At 53.7% G+C, this 23,357-nt stretch overlaps 1 protein-coding gene and 2 long non-coding RNA genes across 9 annotated transcripts in view; 1 reads left to right on the forward strand and 2 right to left on the reverse strand.

The window, feature by feature from the left end:
• The window catches only part of NAV1 (neuron navigator 1), a 215,089-nt gene extending 210,211 nt beyond the window's left edge, over window positions 1–4,878 (reverse strand). For 4 of the 6 annotated variants that reach the window (XM_082462991.1, XM_082462992.1, XM_082462989.1 and 1 more), the window contains exon 1: window positions 4,628–4,878. The gene's annotated coding sequence lies outside the window, so the exon portion shown is untranslated. The remainder of the gene's footprint in view (window positions 1–4,627) is intronic. The other 2 variants (XM_082462994.1, XM_082462993.1) reach the window with 2 other exon arrangements.
• A 263-nt stretch (window positions 4,879–5,141) lies between these two features.
• LOC309661360 lies at window positions 5,142–22,000 on the forward strand. 2 transcript variants are annotated; one of them, XR_014263978.1, is made up of 4 exons: window positions 5,142–5,338; window positions 6,347–6,516; window positions 15,212–18,218; window positions 20,026–22,000. It is a non-coding gene; the product is annotated as an uncharacterized lncRNA (long non-coding RNA). The 2 variants fall into 2 exon arrangements; XR_014263979.1 differs by lacking the exon at window positions 5,142–5,338 and having other exon boundaries at window positions 5,476–6,516.
• Window positions 19,988–23,065, reverse strand: LOC309661353. The gene is made up of 2 exons (XR_014263977.1): window positions 22,099–23,065; window positions 19,988–21,955 (listed from the first exon to the last, which is right to left on the reverse strand). It is a non-coding gene; the product is annotated as an uncharacterized lncRNA (long non-coding RNA).
• Window positions 23,066–23,357: the final 292 nt, after the last annotated feature.

Here is a 23,357-nt window from a genome sequence, read left to right on the forward strand (position 1 = left end):
GTGAGCTCATGTCTACACCTGGGTCACTTCATGTCTATATCTGGGTCAGCTCATGTCTACACCTGGGTCAGTTCATGACTACACCTGGATCAGCTCATGGCTACATTTGGGTCAGCTCATGTCTACACTTGGGTCAGCTCATGTCTACACCCGGGATTGTCAAAAGTCTCTGACACAGGGACAGTGGTTGAGCGAGTGTTTGTAAGTCAAAAAGATCTAAATCAAAATCCCTCTAAGGGGCTTCCCTGGTGGCGCAGTGGTTGAGAATCTGCCTGCCAGTGCAGGGGACAGGGGTTCGAGCCCTGGTCTGGGAAGATCCCACATGCCGCGGAGCAACTAGGCCCGTGAGCCGCAACTACTGAGCCTGCGCGTCTGGAGCCTGTGCTCCGCAACAAGAGTGGCCGCGATAGTGAGAGGCCCGTGCACCGCGATGAAGAGTGGCCCCTGCTTGCCGCAACTAGAGAAAGCCCTCCCACAGAAACGAAGACCCAACACAACCAAAAATAAAAATAAATAAATAAATAAACATTTATCTCTGTAGTGGTCATTTAAAAAAATTTTTTTTAAATAAATAAATAAATAATCCCTCTAAGATGTTCCCTTTGGACATGGGGTGAGGTCCTTTAATCGTTCAATGCCTCAAAGTTCTGACTTTTCTAGTTATTACAAAGTTTTCACAAATTCACAGACATAGTAAGTAGGATGGTGGTTGCCAGGGGTTGGGGGGTGGGGTGGAAGACGAAGAGTTACTGTTTACTGGGGACAGAGCTCTAGTCTGGGAAGGTGAAAGAGTTCTAGAGACGGATGGTGACAATAGTTATACAACAGTGTACTTAATGCCACTGAACCGTACACTTGAAAGTGATTAAAATGGTCAATTTTATGCTATATATATTTAACCACAATAAAAATTTATAAATGTTTAAAGTACAATAACTATAAAGAAAACTATAATAAACATGCACCCACCCACCCAACTACAGAATGTTAGCACTTTGTCAAATTTTCTTCAGATTTTTAAATAAAAAAAAATGAAATTTTGCATATTTTTTTATAAAAAGCTTTCAGAGGGATTTTTCTCAGGAATTCAAGGGTACTTCAACATAAGAAAATCAATGTAATTATCAAAACACATGATGAACTCAAGTGACACAGAAAAAAAGCATTTGACAAAATCCAACACACTTGCACGATAAAATACACTTAGAAAAGTTGGATTAGAAGGGATTTCTTCAACATGATAAAGAGCATTTATGAAAAATCCACAGCAAACATTCTACTCAGCGCTGAAGACTGAAAGCTTTCCCTCTAAGATCAGGAACAAGACGGGGCTGCCTGCTCTCACCAGCCACTCAACGCTGGATGGGAGGTTCCAGCCAGAGCAGTTAGGGAAGAAAAAGCAGTAAAAGCCATCTGCACTGGAAAAGAAGAGGTAGAATTATCTCTATTCACAGTTGACATGACCCTGCATATGGAAAATCCCAAAGAATCCACCCATACAAAAGCCAAAAGAGCTAATAAACAAATGTTTCAGGCGACAAGATCAACACACAAAAATCAATTGTGTTTCTACACACCGGCAGTGAACAATCCAAAAAAGAAACTGAGAAAACAATCCCACTTAGGAAAGCTTTCAGAGCATCGGAGGACTGGGCATCAGAAGAGTCTCAGGGCCCCTTGAAGTGGGGACATCTCGTTATTAATGGTCCTTGCATGCATCAGTGAGCAGCTTTAATTTTTCATGTGTGTTAGTGCGTCTCTTACTAGAACCAAGTAGAGCAAACAGATCCGATGGGGATGATGGTCTGTGCAAGAGAAACGGAACCACGGCCGCAGGCAGGCCAGAGTGAGCTGGGGCTCAGCCATCTTGCCTCCCTTCACATCTCAAGAGCCACAGGAAGCTGGGAAGCAAAATCCCAGGCCCCTTGGAGGAAATCAGGCCTGAGTCAGCCTTCCTAGGAGGGGGAGGGAACAGATCAGGCCCAGGAAATTGTTTACGTAGGGGGGGTGTTTTCCACTTGAAAAGTTGGTGGTTTTTTTTTTTTTTTTTCAAGTTGAAGAAGGAACTAGAAGTGTTTTTAATGATTGTTTTGTGACTCGGGGCCAGAATGATGGAGTGTTTGCCAAGGATAGACACATTTCTCAGTTCTCCGTGGTCCCTAGACTCTAAGAGCTGGTGGTTGGTTCCATGACAGAGATGCTCTCCTTCCCCCTTGTTTCTGTTCCTCTCTCTTGCCAACAGCTATGGAACATCTTCTGAGATCTACGGATGGCAATACTAGGAAGAGAAACATTCTGATGCACGGAAGTGACTGGCTGAAAGGGAAGGAGCCCTAGACCGGGAGCCGGAAGCCCTGCGTTCTAGGCTGGCTTCTGCAGCCCCAGCTGTGCAGCTTTGAGCCCCTTCACTCCCTCCTGTAGGCCTTGATTCCCCGCTGTAAAGGGGAGGGCAGGGCAGGGGCTGGGAGGGGAAGACCTCTTTAGACTAGTGCTTGTAAAGGCCAAACCCTTTAAGAATTCAAAAGAACTTTAAAAGAAAAGGGAAGTGACATTGATGGAAAATAGAAAGATGAAAAGAGAGACAAGTTTTAAAAGATGGACAAGAGCTGTTTCTTCTCTAGGCCATTCTTTCCTACTGGGCCAAAGCTGGGCTAATACCAGAGGCTCCCAAGGACTCAGGAGGGGGCCAGGTTTGGGAAGGGAAGGAAAAACAGCATTCCTGTTCTCAGTTTGCTCAGGCCAGGACTTCCCAAGGAGATCCCAGGAAAGGCCTGCATGCTTAAAGCTTGCCCACCTGTGAACAAATCAACCTCATTATGGACCAGGTTTTCAGGGGAAAAGGGGTGGTGGTGGTGGTGGAGACAAATCAAATGACTCCCAAAGAAAGACATAAATAAGAATAAATGGGCACCGGAGTTGGATGGGAGACCTCTGGGTGGTACCTAAATTTTTTTTCCCCAATTGTATTAATTTGGCAAACATTTGAAAGATGCCTGCTGAGTGTTGGGCGTGGTCAGACAGGACAGCGGGCAGGAAGGCCTTCACAGGGAGATAAAAACACAAAGCAGAATGGAAACCTGCCCCGGGGGAGTTCAGAGTAGGGGCTGTTCCCTTTAAACCTGCGAAGCTCAGGAAACAGACCCTAGAGGCTGGAGCACAGATCAGAAAAGCCTTGGCCATTCTTTCCCGCTCCATGGTACACAAGTAAGGAACGACCTGCTCTCGGGTCATCCAGGAAGTGAGCAGCACAGGCTGATATAGAACTACAAACTGATCAGCAACTTTCCCCTAGAAAACACTGGTGAAAGCACCGACCACTGTAAAGCTCATCTTGGGCGAGGAAACTCACAATCACTGCGATTCCCTGTCTCATATTCCCAGTTTAATCCCGAAGGCACACAAACCCAAATTCAAAGCAGGATACAAAAAATTCATAAGCAGGCTGGAGTCATCTGTGTCTTTGGCCTGAAGGGAGCCCAGGTCTACCTAGTGGCAGCTCCGCCTACTTGGGGGAGGGTTCTTTGTGTCAAGTCCTGCAGCCCCGTTATAAAAGAGTCGCAGGGGAGACCGCGTAGGGGAACAAGACGCAGGCAAGATGCAAACCCAGGCAGACCCTCTGCTTCTGCAGCGCGAACAAGGCCGCAGGCTTCTCAGCTTGAATTTGAACGAGCCAATGGTGTGCCAACCACTGAAACGGGAAGCCAGATAAACAGCACATTATCGAGGGGGATCCGGCGCGTCCCAGAAGCCGGCGCCAGCTGCGCCCTGGGCTGTCTTAACAAAGTCCCATTGACTCACCAGCTGATGTTCCCATGTTGGGCTCGGGGACAAGGAACCCTCTCTGCAGGGTGGACGTCACCGCTGCACCCCATCCCCTCCGCCCCCACTCACGCCTCCCCGATCCTGCCTCCCCTCTCTGCCCCCTGCAGACTTGGCCAGTTCTTTATCTTCCGACCAGTTTCTGTCGGCTCTGAGCATAGAAGGGACCACAGGGCCCAAGCACCGGGGACCCTTAGGTGAGCTCCCAGAGCGGCCACCCTCTCTTTTTCCCTCCCTCCCAGCTGCTCCGGGAAGCTTTCTCGGGCGTACCAGGAGGACAGCCTCCGGGGCCCGTGCGACGCTTCTCGGTGCATCCCAGGGCCAGAGAACGTTTTCTGGAACAGTGCGCCAAGGTCACCTGCCCAGCTGTTCAGCTCGCTCCGCTGGGGTGGTTGGAGAAGATGTGGGCAGGGTGTGTGTGTGTGTGTGTGTGTGTGTGTGTGTAATGTAGCCCTCCGTGTCTCTGGTCAGAGGATCTCAACACACTTTCAACAGCAAGGCAAGGGAAACCGAGGCTCAGAAAGGTTGGACTTGGGTGGCCCATGGTGAGTCAACTCCTGGACCAGACGCGCAGCCCCGCGGGGACGTGTAGACACACACCTTCCCGGGAAGCCACCAACAGCCGGGTTGTTATTCCAGCGCCTCTCCCGCGCCCTGCGCTCAGCCTCCCGCGGGCGCAAGCTCATCCCCCGGGGCTCGGGCCCTCCTGCCCCGCAGGACCCGCCAGCGCAGTCCCGCAAAGCGGGGAGCATCAGACTCGAACCCACCCCGTCCCCGCGCCCGCCAGGTCCCTGCGCGGGCCACTCACCCGCGCGCCTGCGCCCCGGGGCCCCGGGTCCACGCATCCCGACGGCGCCGGCAAGGCCCACGGCGCGAGGAGAAAGTTCTCTGGCTCCCGCGCTGGTCGGCCCCCCCGGAGTCTCGGCGTCCGCGCTCCGCTCGCGGGTGGCACTAGGGCCGCCGCCGGCCCGGGCCCCAGGACGCGGAGGGAGGCGGCATCCCGAACAAAGTGCGTCCCCTGCCGGGCGCGGGGCGGAGCCTGGTGACCCGCTGCCCCGGGCACACGCCGGCCGCCTCCCCGGGCCGGGGGCGGAGGCTGCGCCGCCGAGCGCCCCGCTCCCCCCGCGCTGTGCCAGTTGAACCCGCAGAGGGGCGGAGGCGCCGGGCCCTTCCAGACTTTGTCATTGGAAAGCTATTCCCGTAACCCTTTCCTGCCTTCGCCTTCCGTCCCGCCTCCGCGGCCGCAGAAAGGCGGAGCTGGTTGGCGGGGCAGGAAGCCTCCGCACAATCAAGCCTTTCCTCGGCCGGGACCCTCCGCTTCCAGGCCCGACCGCCCCACCCCCACGCGCCCTCGGGCTGCCGCCGGCCAGCAGTTCTTAGGAGGGCGGACAGAGGGGTCGGCCGGCCTTCCCACCCCCTTCCGCCCGCGCCCCCTTCCTTCCTCTCTGTTCTGTTCCGCTTTCTGGGCTGGGACGCGGATGCAGAGGGGAGGGGAGACCCCAGAAGGGCCGGGCATATAGTAGGTGCTCAGTAAAATGCGTGGGGCTTTGCCCCACCTCGCGACCCTGCCACGGCCCTTTCTCCTTCTAGGGCCTGGGAGGGGGAGGAGGAGGAGGAGGGGGAGGAGGGGGAGGAGGGGGAGGAGGGGGAGAAGAAACGACCAGACCCAGAGAGAGTGGCTGGAAGTGGGGCCTCGGCCAGAGCTTAGTGCAGCCTGTGCAGTGCCGCCTCCACCGACCCTGTCTCCCGGGACAGGGCAGCGGAGGTCAGGTGCCTGGGCTTCTGGAGCAGGCTTCGAGCTCCGGGAGAAAGGCGGCAGTGCGACCAAGGACCCGCCAGATTGGGACCAGAGACGTCGCCAGCTCCAGCCAGCAAGCATGATTGATTGATTATTTCCGGGGCCAGCTCCCTGGGAGGTCTACCCAAAGTTTCACCAGCAACGGGTCAACCCGAGGGAAGCAGGGTCAGCAGAGCCCTGCCCACCCCCGTCCAATCAGCCAGTCAGGTCACAGTGGCTGTGGACCTAAGGGGGTGATAAAGGGACACTAGACAGTGGGCTAGCAGTGACATTGAGGAAGTTCCCAACTAACCAGGGAAAAGGATTTTCGTATGGCTTTTGTCCTTGAAAGGAATGAGTTGCCTTTTCTTTGCGGGGGAGGGGGCTGTCTCAGAGGGACGCGTGGGGCGAGTCCTTGCCCTGTGGGTACAGTGGCTGAAAGTGTGGGCTCGAAGGCAGATTGCCTGGGTTCATATCCTGAATCTGCTCCTCAGCAGCCATGGGAACCAGAACGGATTCTTTAACCTCTGACCATTTCAGTTTCTTCATCTGTAAATTGGGGTAATGACAGTTGCCATCTCCTACGATTGTTGGTAAGAGTAAGTGTGATAATCTAGGTGCCACACTCAGAATAGTGCCTGGCACTACTCAGTAGACATTAATTATTATTTTGATCTCTGAGTCATGTAACCCTGCATCCAGTTTGGCACTCAGCCATGTGCTAACTGGAATCTCTCTTGCTTTTCACAGACTCCTTGGCCTGCAAAGGGGAGCCTGGTCCTCTTGGAAGAAGCACTGTCCTTTCTCGAGGGCTCATGGGGTGGGCCGGCTGAGTTCCTCGCCTCCTCCGTCTAGGGACCAAGGATTACACAGCAGACTTGCAAAGCAGTTTCAGAGACTGAACTGCCCTCTGGTCCACGGTGAGGCTGCACGCGGGGCCCCACCCATACTGGTAATGGCGGGAAGATGCTGTTCCTTGGGTGCTGAATGGGGAAGAAGGCTAAAGCCATGGTTTTCTTTTTCTAATTTATTTATTTATTGGCTGCGTTGGGTCTTTGTTGCTGCATGAGGGCTTTCTCTAGTTGCAGAGAGCAGGGGCCACTCTTCGTGGCAGTGCACGGGCTTCTCATTGCGGTGGCTTCTCTTGTTGCGGAGCACTGGCTCTAGGCCCGTGGGCTTCAGAAGTTGTGTTGCGCGGGCTCAGTAGTTGTGGCTCGCGGGCTCTAGAGCGCAGGCTCAGTAGTTGTGGCGCACGGGCCTAGCTGTCCGCGGCATGTGGGATCTTCCCGGACCAGGGCTCGAACCCGTGTCCCCCTGCATTGGCAGGCGGATTCTTAACCACTGCGCCCTCAGGGAAGTCCCAAGCCATGGTTTTCTAAGGCTTAGATCGCTTCCACCGTGAGATCGGTATTTCTCTCCCATTCACGAATGGCTGATCTTACCACTCCCCCGACCCGGCTCCAAATGCCCCAGTCACAGACCTGCCGCAGTGAAGTGTGTCTGGATAAACACGCTGGCATATGGCCGGGTAGGGGGGTGGGCAGGGGATAAACAGACCAGCTCCAGTTGTGCTGAAGGGCAGAGGCAGTGACAGCTCCTGAGAGGCAAGGTGGTGGGACAGGGCGGCAGAGAGAAGCCACGGTGACCGTGGACGCAGGGCTGCCTGGGTGGGAAGCAGGGTCCCGCCCAGCCCAGGAGAGGCCTCTACCAAGTGCCTGCCTCCGAACACAGTGATGACTCTTTTGCTCTAAATCAAGCAAATGGCTTTTCCTTAAATATGAAAATCAATAAGAAGTAAAGGCAAGGGCCTGGCCACCGGGAGAGGAGAGTGGAAGGGGCTGGCCACGAGGGAAACGGTGAGATCCAGGCTCAGGATCACCCCCCCACCCCACCGCAAGGCGGCCTCCAGGCCCTGCTGACCTCCCTGTGACTCCTTAAACCCGACAGCTGCCCCTGGTCCCCTCCTCCATCCACGGCTTAGAGCCCATCCTGAATCAGGGCAGGAGATTGTTAAGGAGAGGATTAACGTCAACGTGACAAATAGGTTTTAAAAAATCAGCCCAGGAGCCTGTTGTCACCCCGTGGTCTCAGACCTGGCTTGAGTTGAGATGCTCTGGGAGCCCCGGCAAGCTCAGCAAATAGCATTTCCAGGCCTGGCCTGATTTCCTGGGGCGCCTGCCCATTGCCTGCCAGCTTGAGCTCTGAGGACCGATGCTAATCTGTTTTACGTTTGGGATCCGGGAGTTTGCGCTGTCAGAGCCCCCACATCCCATGTGGCCGCGAGGGCCTGTCCACACCTTCCGGCTCCTGTTGGGCGCGCAGAGCCGTCTGTAAGGCAGGGGTGGGAACACAGCGCGTGACTGTGTGACTTGGGCCTTTCATAACCGTCGTGAGAGGGAGCCTCTGGCTTCCTCCTCGGAAGAACAGTGGGAAAACACCGGTGTCAGAGGACCTGAGTCCACACTCTGGGGGGGCCCTCGCCGAAGCACATGCTCGTCCGTAAGCGGGGTGACACCCAGGGGACCCCACCGCCTACCGAGGCCTGGGTGAGCGTTCAGTGAGAGAGCCGAAGGGAAGGTGTGGTACGTAGTGCGGAGCATATGCCAGCAGAAGCGCGATTATCAAACAGAAAACACATCTCATACCCCCGCCCCGTCCCCCCCGCATCGCATCCCCTCGGGTATACACTCCATGTTCGAAAACTCGCTTTTTTTTTTTTTTTTTAACATCTTTATTGGAGTATAACTGCTTCACAGTGATGTGTTAGTTTCTGCTGTATAACACAGTGAATCAGGTGTACGTAAACATATATCCCCATATCTTCTCCCTCTTGTGTCTCCCTCCCACCCTCCCTATCCCACCCCTCTAGGTGGTCACAAAGCACCGAGCTGATCTCCCTGTGCTATGCGGCTGCTTCCCACTAGCTATCTATCTGTTTTACATTTCGTAGTGTATATAAGTCCATGCTACTCTCTCACTTCGTCCCAGCTTACCCTTCCTCCTCCCCATGTCCTCAAGTCCATTCTCTACGTCTGTGTCTTTATTCCTGTCCTGCCCCTAGGTTCCTCAGAACCATTTTTTTTAGATTCCATATTATGTGTTAGCATAATGGCCACCATTATGCTATGTTAGAGAAATGTTTTTCTCTTTCTGACTTACTTCACTCTGTATGACAGACTCTAGGTCCATCCACCTCACTACAAATAACTCAATTTCATTTCTTTTTATGGCTGAGCAATATTCCATTGTACATATGTGCCACATCGTCTTTATCCATTCATCTGTCAATGGACACTTAGGTTGCTTCCATGTCCTGGCTATTGTAAATAGAGCTGCAACGCACATTGTGGTACATGACTCTTTTTTGAATTATGGTTTTCTCAGGGTATATGCCCAGTAGTGGGATTGCTGGGCCATAGGTAGCTCTATTTTTAGTTTTTTAAGGAACCTCCATACTGTTCTCCATAGTGGCTGTATCAATTTACATTCCCACCAACAGTGCAAGAGGGTTCCCTTTTCTCCACACCCTCTCCAGCATTTGTTGTTTGTAGATTTTTTGATGATGGCCATTGTGACCGGTGTGAGGTGATACCTCATTGTAGTTTTTTTTTTTTTTAATTAATTTATTTATTTTTGGCTGTGTTGGGTCTTCGTTTCTGTGCAAGGGCTTTCTCTAGTTGTGGCGAGCGGGGGCCACTCTTCATCGCGGTGTGCGGGCCTCTCACTATTGTGGCCTCTCGTTGTGGAGCACAGGCTCCAGACGCGCAGGCTCAGTAGTTGTGGCGCACGGGCCTAGTTGCTCCACGGCATGTGGGATCTTCCCAGACCAGGGCTCGAACCCGTGTCCCCTGCATTGGCAGGCAGATTCTCAACCACTGCGCCACCAGGGAAGCCCCTCATTGTAGTTTTGATTTGTATTTCTCTAATGATTAGTGATGTTGAGCATCCTTTCATATGTTTGTTGGCAATCTGTATATCTTCTTTGGAGAAATGTCTGTTTAGGTCTTCTGCCCATTTTTGGATTGTGTTGTTTGTTTTTTTGGTATTGAGCTGCATGAGCTGCTTGTAAATTTTGGAGATTAACCCTTTGTCAGTTGCTTCGTTTGCAAATATTTTCTCCCATTCTGAGGGTTGTCTTTTGGTCTTGTTTATGGTTTCCTTTGCTGTGCAAAAACTTTTAAGTTTCTTTAGGTACCATTTGTTTATTTTTGTTTTTATTTCCATTTCTCTAGGAGGTGGGTCAAAAAGGATCTTGCTGTGATTTATGTCATAGAGTGTTCTGCCTATGTTTTCCTCTAAGAGTTTTATAGTATCTGGCCTTACATTTAGGTCTTTAATCCATTTTGAGTTTATTTTTGTGTATGGTGTTAGGGAGTGTTCTAATTTCATTCTTTTATGTGTAGCTGTCCAGTTTTCCCAGCACCACTTATTGAAGAGGCTGTCTTTTCTCCGTCGTATATTCTTGCCTCCTTTATCAGAAATAAGGTGACCATATGTGTGTGGGTTTATCTCTGGGCTTTCTATCCTGTTCCTTTGATCTATATTTCTGTTTTTGTGCCAGTACCATACTGTCTTGATTACTGTAGCTTTGTAGTATAGTCTGAAGTCTGGGAGCCAGATTCCTCCAGCTCCGTTTTTCTTTCTCAAGATTGCTTTGGCTCTTCGGGGTCTTTTGTGTTTCCATACAAATTGTGAAATTTTTTGTTCTAGTTCTGTGAAAAATGCCATTGGTAGTTTGAGAAAACTTGCTTTTGAGTGATAGAAATCTGACTGTCTACTAACAACCCTCATCCTCTCTGGCTTGATCCATTAACCAGCAAGGAGCTTCACGGGAGTGGGATGGGGTGGGCGTGGGTGTGGCAGTTGTCCCCATGTGGCTACCCTGGCTTCAGGGTGCCGGGCCCCTGTGTTGATGGTCTGGACGAGGACCTGGGAGGAACGGTCTGTGAGGAAGAGCTGGCACTGAGCTGCATGTTTCAGGATAGTGAGGCTTGCCTTATGGGGAAGATGCCGTTTCTCCCTTTCTATCACCAGGAAGTGAGCCATGCTGATAGCCAGTCACGGTGTTTTTGCAAAGATGGCTTTTCCAGAGGGGTGCTTCTGGAAGGGGCCAGCAGGGTAGGGATAGGGTGGGCAGGGAGACATGCTTCCGTTTCGGGAGGCTGGCTCTGGCTGGAGCTGCCCCGAGAAGATAATAACAGTCCGACTTACAGAGCTCTTGCTGGGTACTGACTGCTAGTCTAAGCCTTTAACATCCGTCTCGTTTATGTCTCTATTTTGTAGGTGAAGAAATTGAGGTTGAGATCGTGCCTGGGTCCCCAGCCGGTCAGTGCGGGAGCCGGGACTTGCATCCCGGCAGCCTGGCACCCGAGGCCACGTGCCCTGGTGCCATGCAGATCCGCAGAGGAAAGGGGGGCTTGGCGACCATGTGGAGCCCGGGGTTGGGGGGGGCTCTGTCACTCAGCAGCTGCTGCACGTTTCTTTCTTTCTCCCTTCTTAATGGCTTTTTTGGAGTATAATTGACATACTATAAAATTCACCCCTTGTAAGTATGCAAGTCTATGATTTGTACTAAAGCTACAGAGTGGTGCAGCCATGACCACAACCAGGTTCTAGAACACGTGCTTCACCCCAGACACTTCCTTGCTCAGTTGCTTTAATGAGTCTCGACTCCCTTGTCTGTAAAGTGGAAATGACACCGCCTGCCTTGTAGGCCTGTCCCAAGCATTAGATGAGCATGTAAGTGGCGTATGGTAAATGCGTGAGTTATTACCATTCTGGTCTCTTAGAGTCACTTACACACAGACTTTCAGAGCTGGGCGTGGTCTGGAAGGCTGTCGAATCCCACCCTCTCCTTCAACATATACGAAACCAAGGTGCCGAGAAGGTCAGCAACTCCCCGCTAAGGACACGCCGCTCCGGGCGTGCAGCACATTGGGTGGCAGGGCTGGACTGGAGGCCAGGCCTCTTGGTTGGTAGCTCGGTGCTCTCTTATCTCCCATGAGACTTTCCTCTGAGGCACAGGGGAGGTGTCATTGCCAGCACCCCCCCGCTCTTTTGGGGGGCCCCCAGGGCAATGCTGACCGGCAGCGGGGAAGGCTGAGTGCAGAATCCAGGGACACGGCCCAAGGTGGCGGCCGAGGCAGGAATGTCCACTGTCGGGACAGAGGACGCATTGATTCAAACCACCCACAGGCCGGCCAGCTTCGCGGCACGTGTGCAGTCACACGGGACCCCGTGTTTGGTTTAATGCTTTGCTTTTGCCCCCTTCAAATTCTTACCAAGTTTTTAAACAAGGGACCCCACATTTTTATTTCGCACAGGCCCCCATAAATTGTGTAGCCAGTTTTGCCCACGGGACAGAGAGCAGAGCCCGAGCTTGACTCTTAAGGCCCCAGTAAGGAATAGCATTTCTCCACCCAGAACTTACTTACATATGAGCTATTTATGTACACGACACGATCATGGAGTCTTAATACTGAGCGTTAAGAGAAATCAAAGTTGCAAAACAATCAGCACACTCTGATCCAAGTTATGTCAAAAGATGCCCCACAAAACTATATATTTCTATGTGCATTATACCTGTATGAAAATACGTTTTTAGAGAACTCTGGAAAGTCTCCAAACTGATAGCAGTGGTTACTTCTGGGGAAGAGTCACCCAGGGCATTGCTAATTCTTTCCGTATGTTTGAGTTGCGGGGGGTTTTTTCACAAGGAGAATGTATTCAGGAATTACATAATGACAGGTGAAATGGTAAGATACTCCTAGTATATTCTGTGAACATTTTCTTATATCAGTAAATATTCTTAACACCTTAAGAAGTGTCTTGTGGGACGTGCCTGGCAGTCCAGTGGTTCGGACTTGGCGCTTTTCACTACCGAGGGCCAGGGTTCAATCCCTGATCGGGGTTCTAAGATCCCACAAGCCGCACAGTGTGGCCCCAAAAAGAAAAATTTCTTGAGAGGGAAAAGGATGGACATGGGGACCCTGAAGCGTAGAAGGTAGAGGAAAGAAAGAAAGAGCTTTGGGCGAGTTAAGGCTGCGGGGAGCAGGCTGGACACGGGGAGGAAAAGGCTGGATGTGGAAACCATCGCCCAGACGGTCCGTGGGTGCTGGGCGTGGCCCCCAAGGATTTGGAGGCCGCGGGGTCCACTTTCGTGGTGGGTGGGTGAGAGGAGGTGTTAGGGGCATGAGTTGCCAAGTGAACCGGGTGACGAGGTTGTAGAGGTGACTTTGGCTGTGGTGAGCAGAGGTGGCGGAGGCAGGGGTGCAAGGAATCCCCTCCACGGGAGGAAGCGATGGGGCCCCGGTGTGGGATGTACCAGGAAATGGGAGGTTTCAGGCAGGGTGCCCAGTGGACAGAGCGCAGCTTTGGGGTCAGGACTGTAGTCAAGCCTCAGATCCACTGCATCCTCACTGTGTGCCCGTAACCTGGGTCTGTCCCCTGGGAGACAGAGGGTGCTGACACTGCACAACTGGCGGGGATGTTGGGAGGATTTGATGAGATGATGTCGGTGAATCATTGGACCCAGTGCCTGGCTCAGACTGGGAGCCCCAAATGTCCCCCCTCCCCTTTAATTGACTGTAGTTTGAGGCACTAACGTGGCCAGAAGTATTTGCATGTATGAAGAGCCTTCTTTCCAGTACCTCCCTCCCCGTTTTCTAGGCGAGCTGCCGAGAGCCTCCTGGGTGCAGCCTGCCAAGGCTGAGCGGAGCCCGCCGGGAGGGGAGAAGAGCTGGCTACAGCCAGAGGGCTGGGCAGTGAGACAAGAGGACGCGGGCCTCCAACCCCCGAGCTGCAGGGCAACTTGGCCGGGGGTCCCACACTGGGATCCTGGGAGGGGGGGCGCTCTATGAGCGCTGATGCCAGTTCCCCCACATTTCTCTCCCCCTGGCCCTTTGGGCTCCCCTGCCTCCAGGGGTGTCCCCGCGGCTGCTGCAGCCTTCCCCCTGCGTGCAGATGTGCCCTGCGGCAGCTGGAACGCCCACGCGCACCTGTTGCCTGGATCGGCGGCCGTAACTCCACTCCAGGGAAGGCAGGCCAGGTGCCGGGCTTTGCCGGCTCCTCCCTCCTGCAGGCGGGAAGGCAGGGCATCTGCCCGTCCTGGCTGCGCGTGGAGGCCGCCTGGAAAGTGCTGGGCCTAGAGTCTCAGCACAGACTGGACCCTCTTCCAGCCCGGAGCCGCTTCCAGCCATGCAGCTGTCCCCTCGGCCCAGCTGGTTCGCTGGGGGCTCCCACACCGGGGTGGGGAGGCTGGGAAGCGATCCCGGGGGCAGGGGCGCGGTGGAGCGGAGCAGCAGCCTGGACCCGGGGGGTCAAAGGCTGCAGAGCTGGGAGAAGGCGGGCAGTGAGGCCAAGGACAAGGATGAGTCTGGGAACAAGAGCTAAACTCGCTCCGTGTGGCTTCGGCCGCAGAGATGTCGTTCTGGAGACGCTGGGATGGAGAATCCCCTTCCCAGCGGAGGGTGCGGGGGTGGCGTGGACTGGGCAGGCCTCGTGGGAGCCCGCACAGCCATGCGGGACTGCCAGCCTTCATGGAGAGCGCGAGTACCCGGCCAGGACCCCCGGGTCTCTGAGAAAAGCTCATCGGGGCAAATCCAAGCCACACATCTCTGACATCCAACCCGCACACGGCACTGCACATGTCAGTACACGTGTAAACCTCCCGGGAGAAAGCCGGGCAGTGAGTCCGCATCGCTGATGTCTGGGTCACACATCCACTCCCCTGTCAGTTGGTCTTTGAATGAACGTAGTACCCCCACCCCCGACTCAGGGAGGGGAGGCTTGAGCCGGTGGTGCTCAGAGATGCCGAGGTCCCTACAGGAAGCTGGCCTCCAGCTCCCGTCTGCCTGGACCAGCCAGGACCCATAGCCCAGGTGGCGGGTGGGTGCCTCCAGCCACACGTGGGACACTGCTGACCCCTGCTGGCACTTTTCTCCCCATAGCCAGCAGGCAGAACCCTAGGGAGAATGGAGTGTCGGAAAAACCTTGCCATCCGTCTGGGAGGGGGTGGGAAGAAATAGCCCAGCTCAGAATCTCCCCCGCTCGGGCTCCTTTGATGAGACCAAGAAGAAATTAGAACACAACCCAGACCGTGTTTCTGGGAAGAGTGAGGCAGAATGGCAGCATGTCCTCCCAGCCTCTGTGGCTTGGTCAGCTCCTTGCCACCCATTCCCTAGAACCTAAACCAAGAAACCATTAGCAACACTCCACCAGCCAAATTCAACTACTCAACTGGATAAAAAAGGAAAAAATGAACTTTCAGCTTAATTTATTGTGGGTCTGCTGCACCCTTTGGACCTGGGGCTAACGGGATAATTATGGCTTTACTGTCTCCTTTTCCATGAGAGGGTTTGGTGTTACACTCTTCGGGAAACTGCTACCAAGAAAGCTGACATCTGGAGTATTTGCCTCTGTGGCTAGATATTTTAAAGATCATTTTGTACAGCCCAGGGATGCAATTTAAGTCTTCCAGAATTTTTACTGGAATCATCCCAGGGACCAAAGGAACACCAGGCTCCAACAATTCCGACAGAATTGGTGTGGAAGCCCCCGGGAGAAGTGAAGTCACTGCTTTTTAACCCCCTCCTTCTCCTCTGCCCCCCATCCCAGCCGCAGACCAGAGCTCTCCTTCGCTTCGTGGCTAACCTCCTTCAAGGGCGCGTGCACTCCCTACCACCAGCCGCCCATCACCCTCAGGCCTCCGCTCGCTCTGGACATGGTGCTGAGCCACTCCAGCAAAGGCAATCGTTGGCCTCTTGAAAGCTAAATCTTAAGTGCGTTTTCCAGCTCTCATTTTACTTGATCTCTATAGCATCTGACATCTTAACACTCCTTCATCATTTATTAATTTAAAATTTTATTGTGAAATATTGTAGACATGCCAAAGGTATGGAAAACAATATAGCAAACATACCTGTTGCATCCGTCAAGGTTCTGCAGAGAAACAGAACTAATGGGATATTCATTCATGCATTCATTTACTGACTTATTATAAGGAGCTGGCTCAGGCAGTTAACGACAGCTAGTTCCAAGTTCTGCCGAGGGAGCTGGCAGCCTGCAGACCCAGGAAAGCCAACGGTTTAGTTCCAGTCTGAGTCTGAAGGCCTGAGAACCAGGTGAGCTGATGGGATAATTCTGGTCTGAAGGCCAGCAGGCTTGAGACCCAGGCAGAAGCTGATGTCCCAGTTTGAAGGCAGCCAGGCAGGAGGGATGCTTTCTTATTCGGGGGAGGGGGGATCAGCCCCTTTGTTCTATCCAGGTCTTCAGCTGATTGGACAAGGCCCACCCACATTAGGGAGGGCAATTTGGTTTACTCAGTCTACTAATTTAAATGTTAATCTCATCCAAAAAATACCCAGAATAATTTTGGCCAAATATCTGGGCACCCCGTGGCCCAGTCAAGTTGACACATAAATTTAACCATCACACCTGTGAACACCATACAGTGTAGGAAATAAAGCAGTGCGAGAACATAGCTTAAGCTCTTCCCCTCTTGAATTTCTCTCTCCCCACAGAGGGGATACTATTCTGCACTTGGCATTAACCATTCCCATACATCTCTTTATGCTTTTACTATGTTATACACTATACATGCATAGACTATTTTAACTATACGTATGAAATCATACTGTGTGTATTCTTCTGCAGCTTTCTTTTTTGACTCAGCATATACTGTCTGTCTGGGTCATGGATGTTTCCAGAACTCCTCTGGCTCTCCTGAACTGACCAGATCAGGTGTGACTAGGACACCAGGCACAGTTTTTTCTTTTCTTTTTTTAAAAAATCTGACTCTATTCTTCTTCCTTCCTTCCTTTTCTTTTTTTTTCTTCTTTCCTTTTTTCACTATGACCAGATACTATCTCAGGCACTGGACATGCAGAAGTTGACCAAGACACAATTCTGTCCCCAACTTCGTGCTTCTCTGTAGCCCTTTGTAGCAAAGGAAGTTTTGGCTGGGACCACGTCTGTGCAGCTCAGACTACGAAGAATAAACCTAATCCTCCTAAAGTAGCATAAAGCTGCCCGCAGGGGGCTCGGGTGATGCCCGCCGGTGCTCAGAAGTGGAAAACACAGGCGATGGACTTTAGCATTCTGCGTCCTGGAGAGAGAGCTGGACCAGTCCTCTGCAGGCTGGGGCCCAGGCTCCACAGAGAGAAGAGCCGGGGTCCCCTTCCCTTGGGTCTCAGGGCCCAAATGCGCTGCCTCTGGAAGCTTGTTTCTGAGACATTCGGGGGCTGCCGAGGGCCAGCCCCACCCCCATCCCCCTTCCCAGACAGCCACGCTCGACCTCACCATTCCCAGCTCGTCCAGCCTTTGAAGCAGGCTCACGCATCCTTCCCTAAAGGCTGGTGGGTGACACGGAGGGTCCTGGGCATCCAGGCCTGCTCCCAACCAGCCCGTGGGCCCTCGCGCTCCGCCGTGGTCCTCGATCTCGCTCCCTGCGCACTGCGGTGCCATCCTGCCTTCTCACGGCGGGCTGTGTCTTCTCTCCGAGCAAGGTCTCGCTATGCACGAGGACCGCTCCCGGCTCCTGTGTGACACCCACACAGGGAGCTTCCACGTGACCACGGCCATACCGCATCTCTCTCGCTGTGCTGCGGCTTCTCCTTACTGGTCGCTTCCCGCTTTGGGCTCTGCCCATGGCTGCTTGAGAAGACTCAGCGGGGCAGAGTCGCTGGCTCTGCCTGGCCACTGGCTGTGGTGACACCAAGTGGATTCTTCTCTCTCTGGGAGTCCGTCTGGGCAGAACCTCGCTGGACGGGCCCCCTCCCCCAGAGGCCACTACTCCCTTGCCTTGGTCAATGCTGGCCGCCAGCCAGAGTGCCCGACGCCCCCTCGGGGGCGCAGTCTGCATCCACCTCTTTCTCTGAGGATCCTTTTCAGAGAAATGTTTTTGCAAGTCTTAGTGAGGACGGCTCAGCGGATACTTCTAATCCCTCATGTTTTCTCTTGGCAACACCCCATCTGTAAAAACTTTCTTTCTTAGGAAATGCATCTCTGAAGGCAGCATAGCTGAAGGGATCCACCTGGAGTGACCTCCCCGCCGCTGGAAACTGTCTTTTCCCTAAAGGGCTGTGTTTCCCATCCCACGTGCTCTTCTAGAACCTTGCCATGGTGCACATCAGGAGGAGGGGTCTGTGTCCCCTTTCCTTGAAACTGGGTGGGGCTTTGGGACTGTCAGCGGAGTGCGGTGGGGGTGGGGAGGGAGTTCTGCTCTGCACCTTCTGAGGCTGGTTGGCAAAAGGCCACACAGCTTCCTCCTGGCTTCCTCTCTCCCAGGACACTTGCCCTCGTAGCCCCGCCTGGCCGCCTGGCGAGCTTACACGTAAGGGTTCCCGCTAACAGTCCAGCTGCCAGCCAGCATCAGCCGCCGGCCACATGAGCAGGAAAGTCCCCCTGATGACCGCAGCTAACCATCACCTGACTGCATCACATGTATGGTCTGAGCAAGAACTATGCAGCTGAGCTCATAAACCCCAGAACCACGAGAGAGAAAAGTAAGTGACTGCTGTGGGTTTAAGCTACTGAGCTTGCGGTGACTCGTTACGCAGCAGCAGGTACCGGAAGTCTGTCCATTTCCACGTGGTCCAGCTCATCAGCGTGTGCAGTAGCTCAGGTTAATCTGTCCCGGATTCCTGCAGGGGAGCCTCCCTCCTGAGCCCCCAGTGCTCTTTGCTGTGCCGGCCTCCTGCATCACATCCAGCGCCCACATCTCCCCTGGCCCTGGGAAGCCCCGAGTCTACAGCCCAGCGCTTGGCACATAGTGGGTGCTGCTCGGAGGAGGGGAAAGAGGATCCTGGGGAGAGAGGAGGCCCTGAGCCAGACAAGCTTCCACTACCTTCAGAGGCCTTTTTCTCTCACCAGCGTCCCAGGACTTTTGGCTTCTCTGCTAGGAGCCTAGGATGTCTCAAGTGAGAGTCAAAAAAGTTTAAGTAGCGAGTGATCCCAGTGAACAAAGGATGAAGGGCTGCTTAGGCTAGGAGGCCCCTGAGGGTGTGATTCACAAATTGGCCGGCAGGTGGCAGCCTCGCTCCTGGTTCTTAGCCTGCAAACTGGAATGAACTTTTTGGTGCTGGAATTCGTAAAACATAAAAAAACAAAGTAAAGCCAAGCACCTCTCCAAGCAAGGCGCGTGCTAGCTACAAAGGAGACGGAGCCACAACCCTGCCCCCTGCGGCCGTCCTATAAAGAGTAAACTCTGTCTCCTGAGCTCATCTTTGGATGGTCGTCCAGCCCTCTCTTCTGTCTCGGGGTCTCATTTCATACGATTGACCCGGATGGACCAGAGGCGTCAAAGGTCTTGCCTAAAGCCTGGTTATTTTCAATCTACTCACTGCTTACACCTCTGCTGTCTGGCCAGATGACCACAGGGATGTTGGAGGGTCCTAGACAGGAGGCCAGGGAACGGATCAGGAGCCGAGGAGGCTGGGTGGAGGAGGCAGGTCTGCCGGAGAGACTGCCCGGCCACACTTCTCCCCGGAGCTGCCAGGCCCCGGGCCCTCCTTTCCCCTGTCTCCCGGTGCCTCCTGTCTCCCTGCCCACACCGGCCTGGTGTGGACACAGGCTGCTGAGAGGGAAGTGGCCTCACAAGGCCATCGGGCCAGGGGGGCGGGGAAGGGGACGTGGTGGATTTAACTGAAAGTTATCCAGCCTGTTTCACAACACCCTGAGGACCCAGCCCCGGGCCTCCCCCAAGGAATTTCTGAATCACCTTCCAAGCTCCCTGGAACATTCCTTGTGGTTCACAGTGTAAAGGGCAGCTTGAAGATGGGAACACATTTCCCTGTTGGAGCCCCCATAGTACCCTTGTTCCTCTCCAGGTGGATTTCCCCCTGTCTTGCTTCCAAGCATTTTATCCTCCTGACGTTTACACATGGACTTTCCTGCCTTTTCTTTTATCTTCGGCCGTCAGGCTCATTTCTCCTGCAAACCCCGAGAGGCTCTGGGACTCCTCCTCAGGAAACATGAAGACAGGGACTGAGGGTCCTGGTCAGGAATCTGGGGCCATCCCTCAGCCCCCTGTCACAGCCTCAGCACTGCAGAGCCAGATCCGATCCAGGCAGATCCAGCGAGATCCAGGGAGATCCAGGCAGATCCAGCGAGATCCAGGCAGATCCAGGGGGATCCAGGTAGACTCAAGGAGATCCAGGGAGATCCCCCGGGAGATCCAGGGAGATCCCCCAGGAGATCCAGGCAGATCCAGCGAGATCCAGGGGGATCCAGGTAGACTCAAGGAGATCCAGGGAGATCCCCCAGGAGATCCAGGCAGATCCAGGCAGATCAAGCCTGGGAAGAGCCTTAGAGCCACCGGGCTTGTCACGGTCCAGGGTCCACAGAGGCTGGCAGGACACCCTTTCCAAGAACCTCTGTTTCTCTTACTGTAAATAATTTTCAACACTATCTTTTTATTAAAACACACACAGGCATCTGTGAAGGAGAACGCGAAATTTAAACAAACTTTTATAATAAAACCGAAGACTTCAGAGCCCTGGGAGCGACTCATCCCGTCAACACTCTGAGCTCCCGGGAGCAGCATGTCCCGTCTCTGCTGGCAGGGGCACCTCCGTGGGAAGCTTTGAGAGTGCGGAGCTGGTCCCAGCCCTCATTTCACACACGAGGAAAACTGGGGTCTGGATCACGGTCACACGGTCACCAAGCTGGTTACTGCCCAGTGGTCACCTACGTGCAAAAGAGGTGAAAATAGTCCTACAACCTTCAGCCATTGGGGAGAGTAAGGGGAGCTGCTGTAAAGGGCCCAACGGGCAGTTGGTGCTCAGCAGTTATTTGTTAGTATTGATATCATTTATTCTCAGTTTTATTGGGATGTAATAGACATAGAGCACTGTATATGTTTAAGGTGTGCAGCATAGTGATATGACTTACATACGTCATTATCAGGATAAATTCAGTGACCATCCGTCATCTCGTACAGCTAGAGTATTAAAGAAATAGAAAAACTTTTCTCCTTGCGATGAGAACTCTTAGGATATTCTCCCTTGACAGGTTTCCCATGTAACAGACAGCAGTGTTCATTATCATGTTGTACATTATATCCCTAGTACTTATTATTTTATACTGCAAGTTTGTACCCTTTGGCTGCCTTTATCCAGTTCCCCTCCCGCCACCCCCTGTCTCTGGTAACCACAAATCTGATCTCTTTAGCAGTTTGTTTGGTTGTTTTTTGAATCACAATTGACCGACAGCACTATGTTAGCTCTTGGTGCACAACACAGTGATTTGATATTTCTATGCATCTCAAAATCCTCCCCATGATCTGTCTGGTTGTCATGAATATTATTTATTTATTTGGCCACGCTGTGCGGCGTGCGGGATCTTAGTTCCCCGACCAGGGATTGAACCGGGCCCTCGGCATTGAGCGTGTGGAGCCCTAACCACTGGACGGCCAGGGAATTCCCCATATTATTATTTTAAATGCTTGATGACGGAGCTGAGACTCACAATACAAATTCAGCCCTGGTTCCTTCAGAGTGTCGCGGCCCTGATGATCCAAGGGCCTTGCTCTTCCTTGGGGGTCCGTCTCAGGCTGTGAAACAGCTGTGACCACCCCCAGGCGTGTGGACAACGTGTTCATCTGCATCTTTCCTCCTCGACCCTCACGTTTCCTCCGCGCCCGGGGAAGCTCCCAGCAGAACCTCAGCCCTGCAAAAACTCACTTTCTCCGGGAAAACTTTCTGGCCCTGTGCTCCCCCTGGAGAAGAATAAAGCATGCAGGGCGATCACATGGCCTGGTTTGCCTGGGACAGTCCTGCTGCCCCAGTGTCGTGTGGACACATCCCTGTGCTCTCCACTCAGCAGCCTCCCAGGAGGCAGGGCTCAGGACACAGCCACCAGTTTACGAGGTGCTCCAAGAGCCTCCGGGAGAATCCAGGTGTGACTGCCTTTTCCTGGACCTTCCCTAAGGACGTTTCACAGCACAGGTTGGCTGTCCTTACTGGGGAAATCCATCAGCAGCCCCATCGCCCAGACAGGACAAACCCAGACCAAAGAAGGAAAGGCAGGAGTTTGCCTTTTTGTAAAATCTTGGGCAAGACTCCAAAGCTTCTGTCTCTGGGATCCAGAGAACTGAAGGGAGGCGGGATAATCCCGCGAGACCGCCACCTCTGGACAGCGAGCCCATGGCTTCTGACGCTGATGTCATTCTGCAATGTAACGGGCCTGTTGATTTATCGCTCGCGCGGTGCAGGGGTGACCGGGAATTCTCCTGGGTTCTGCTCTTACATCTTGGTTGGGTCAGATGAGAACGGCCACCCAATCTGCAAGAAATCCTGGTCGGTGCTCCCAATCTTGGGGGACCCTGTTTGTATGGAGGGCCCGGCCCAAGGAAAGATGTTTCTTAGGGTAGAAAGTAAGAAAAGCCTAGATAAATATAATACTCCATTTTCTGGATTATGAGATGCTTGACTTTACTCCTGGAAGAGTTGATTCAGCCACCTGGGGCTTTAAATGAAGCCTGTGAGGGTCTGAGGCCTTGATACCTGTCCAGCCTGGAAGACGTGGCAGCTGCGTCTGTGGGTGACCTGGGGGAGGGGCGACCAGCTGCCCAGCAGACCTGCCCCCAGTTCACTGCCTTGGGCAGAAGGAGGCTTCCTTCTCACGGAGACGCTGGAGCCCAAGAGAGAAGCAGAGAGTGACACACAGACAGGCGCACAGCGGACACAGTCACAGCGAAAGGGACTCCCAGGATGTGGGCAGGCCCTGCTCCGTCTGCCTCTGCATGCAGTGCAAATGGGGTAATTCAACCTGGAGGATGAGAGGGAGTTTCCTCTTGACTTAGAAATGCAGTGAACAAGCTACAAAAACTGCAAACTAGAAGAAAGTGCTTTGTCTCCCAAGGCTCTCCCAGTGCTGGGAACACCAGTGTCTCAGATTTTCATGATCCTCCGGGTCCAGATCCACAAGGCCCAAAGGGCAGTGCGCCTTGATTGGGGCGGGCAGGACCGGGGGGTGGGGGAGAGGATGGCACCTTCCTTTAAAGCCCAGCTCTCTCTGCTCCCCACCAGGCCCTCCTTGCCAGGGGCCCCCGGGAGCTCCTTCTCTCTCCAGAGCACTGGGTTTCTGAGCTGTACCTGCGTCCAGGAAAGAGGTGCGAGCCTCTCTGCCCTCTGAGACGCCGGCAGCGGGCTTGCGGGAAGGGCTGGGAGGTGGCGAGGGCAGCCCACCCACCCGCAGCTGCCCCCGGGCAGCTTGGCGAGGCCCAGATAAAAGCCCAGCTGAAGTACCCACTCCTCAGAGCTGCTGTTTGGGGGTCGGAGAGGGGCTCCTTCTTTGGATAGCAGGGGAGATTGGGGAAAGCTGAGGGGACAGAGCTGTTTGGGGGGGTTGCACTCGTTGAAGGGCACTGCTGAAGGCTTACTAGGCCTATACAATCTGTTCCCCCCGCCTCCCCCCCCAAGAAAACCACTTCCTTCTGGATTATACCCCCTTCACAGATGCGGAACCTGAGGCTTAGGGTGGGGACCAGCTAGTACGCGGAAGGGGCGGGGACCAGCTAGTACGCGGAAGGGGCGGGGTCAGAGCTTGGCTTATCTTACCCCGGCGCCCCATGCGACACCCTGCCACCAGGACACCAAACGCGAGACCACCTCCCGTCCCCCCACACTTTCTCTTGTGGCACAAGTTTATCAGGAGTCTTATCTCTTGGATCATGTGTCTCCACCCTCGTATTAGGCTGATGGGAACTCCTGAGAAGTTCCGGGCACGTATGAGCCGCTGCTTCCTCCGCGGCGGGGCGCAC

This window comes from Balaenoptera physalus (genome assembly GCF_965194825.1).
Source record: "Balaenoptera physalus genome assembly, chromosome: 1".
Taxonomy (NCBI): domain Eukaryota; kingdom Metazoa; phylum Chordata; class Mammalia; order Artiodactyla; family Balaenopteridae; genus Balaenoptera; species Balaenoptera physalus.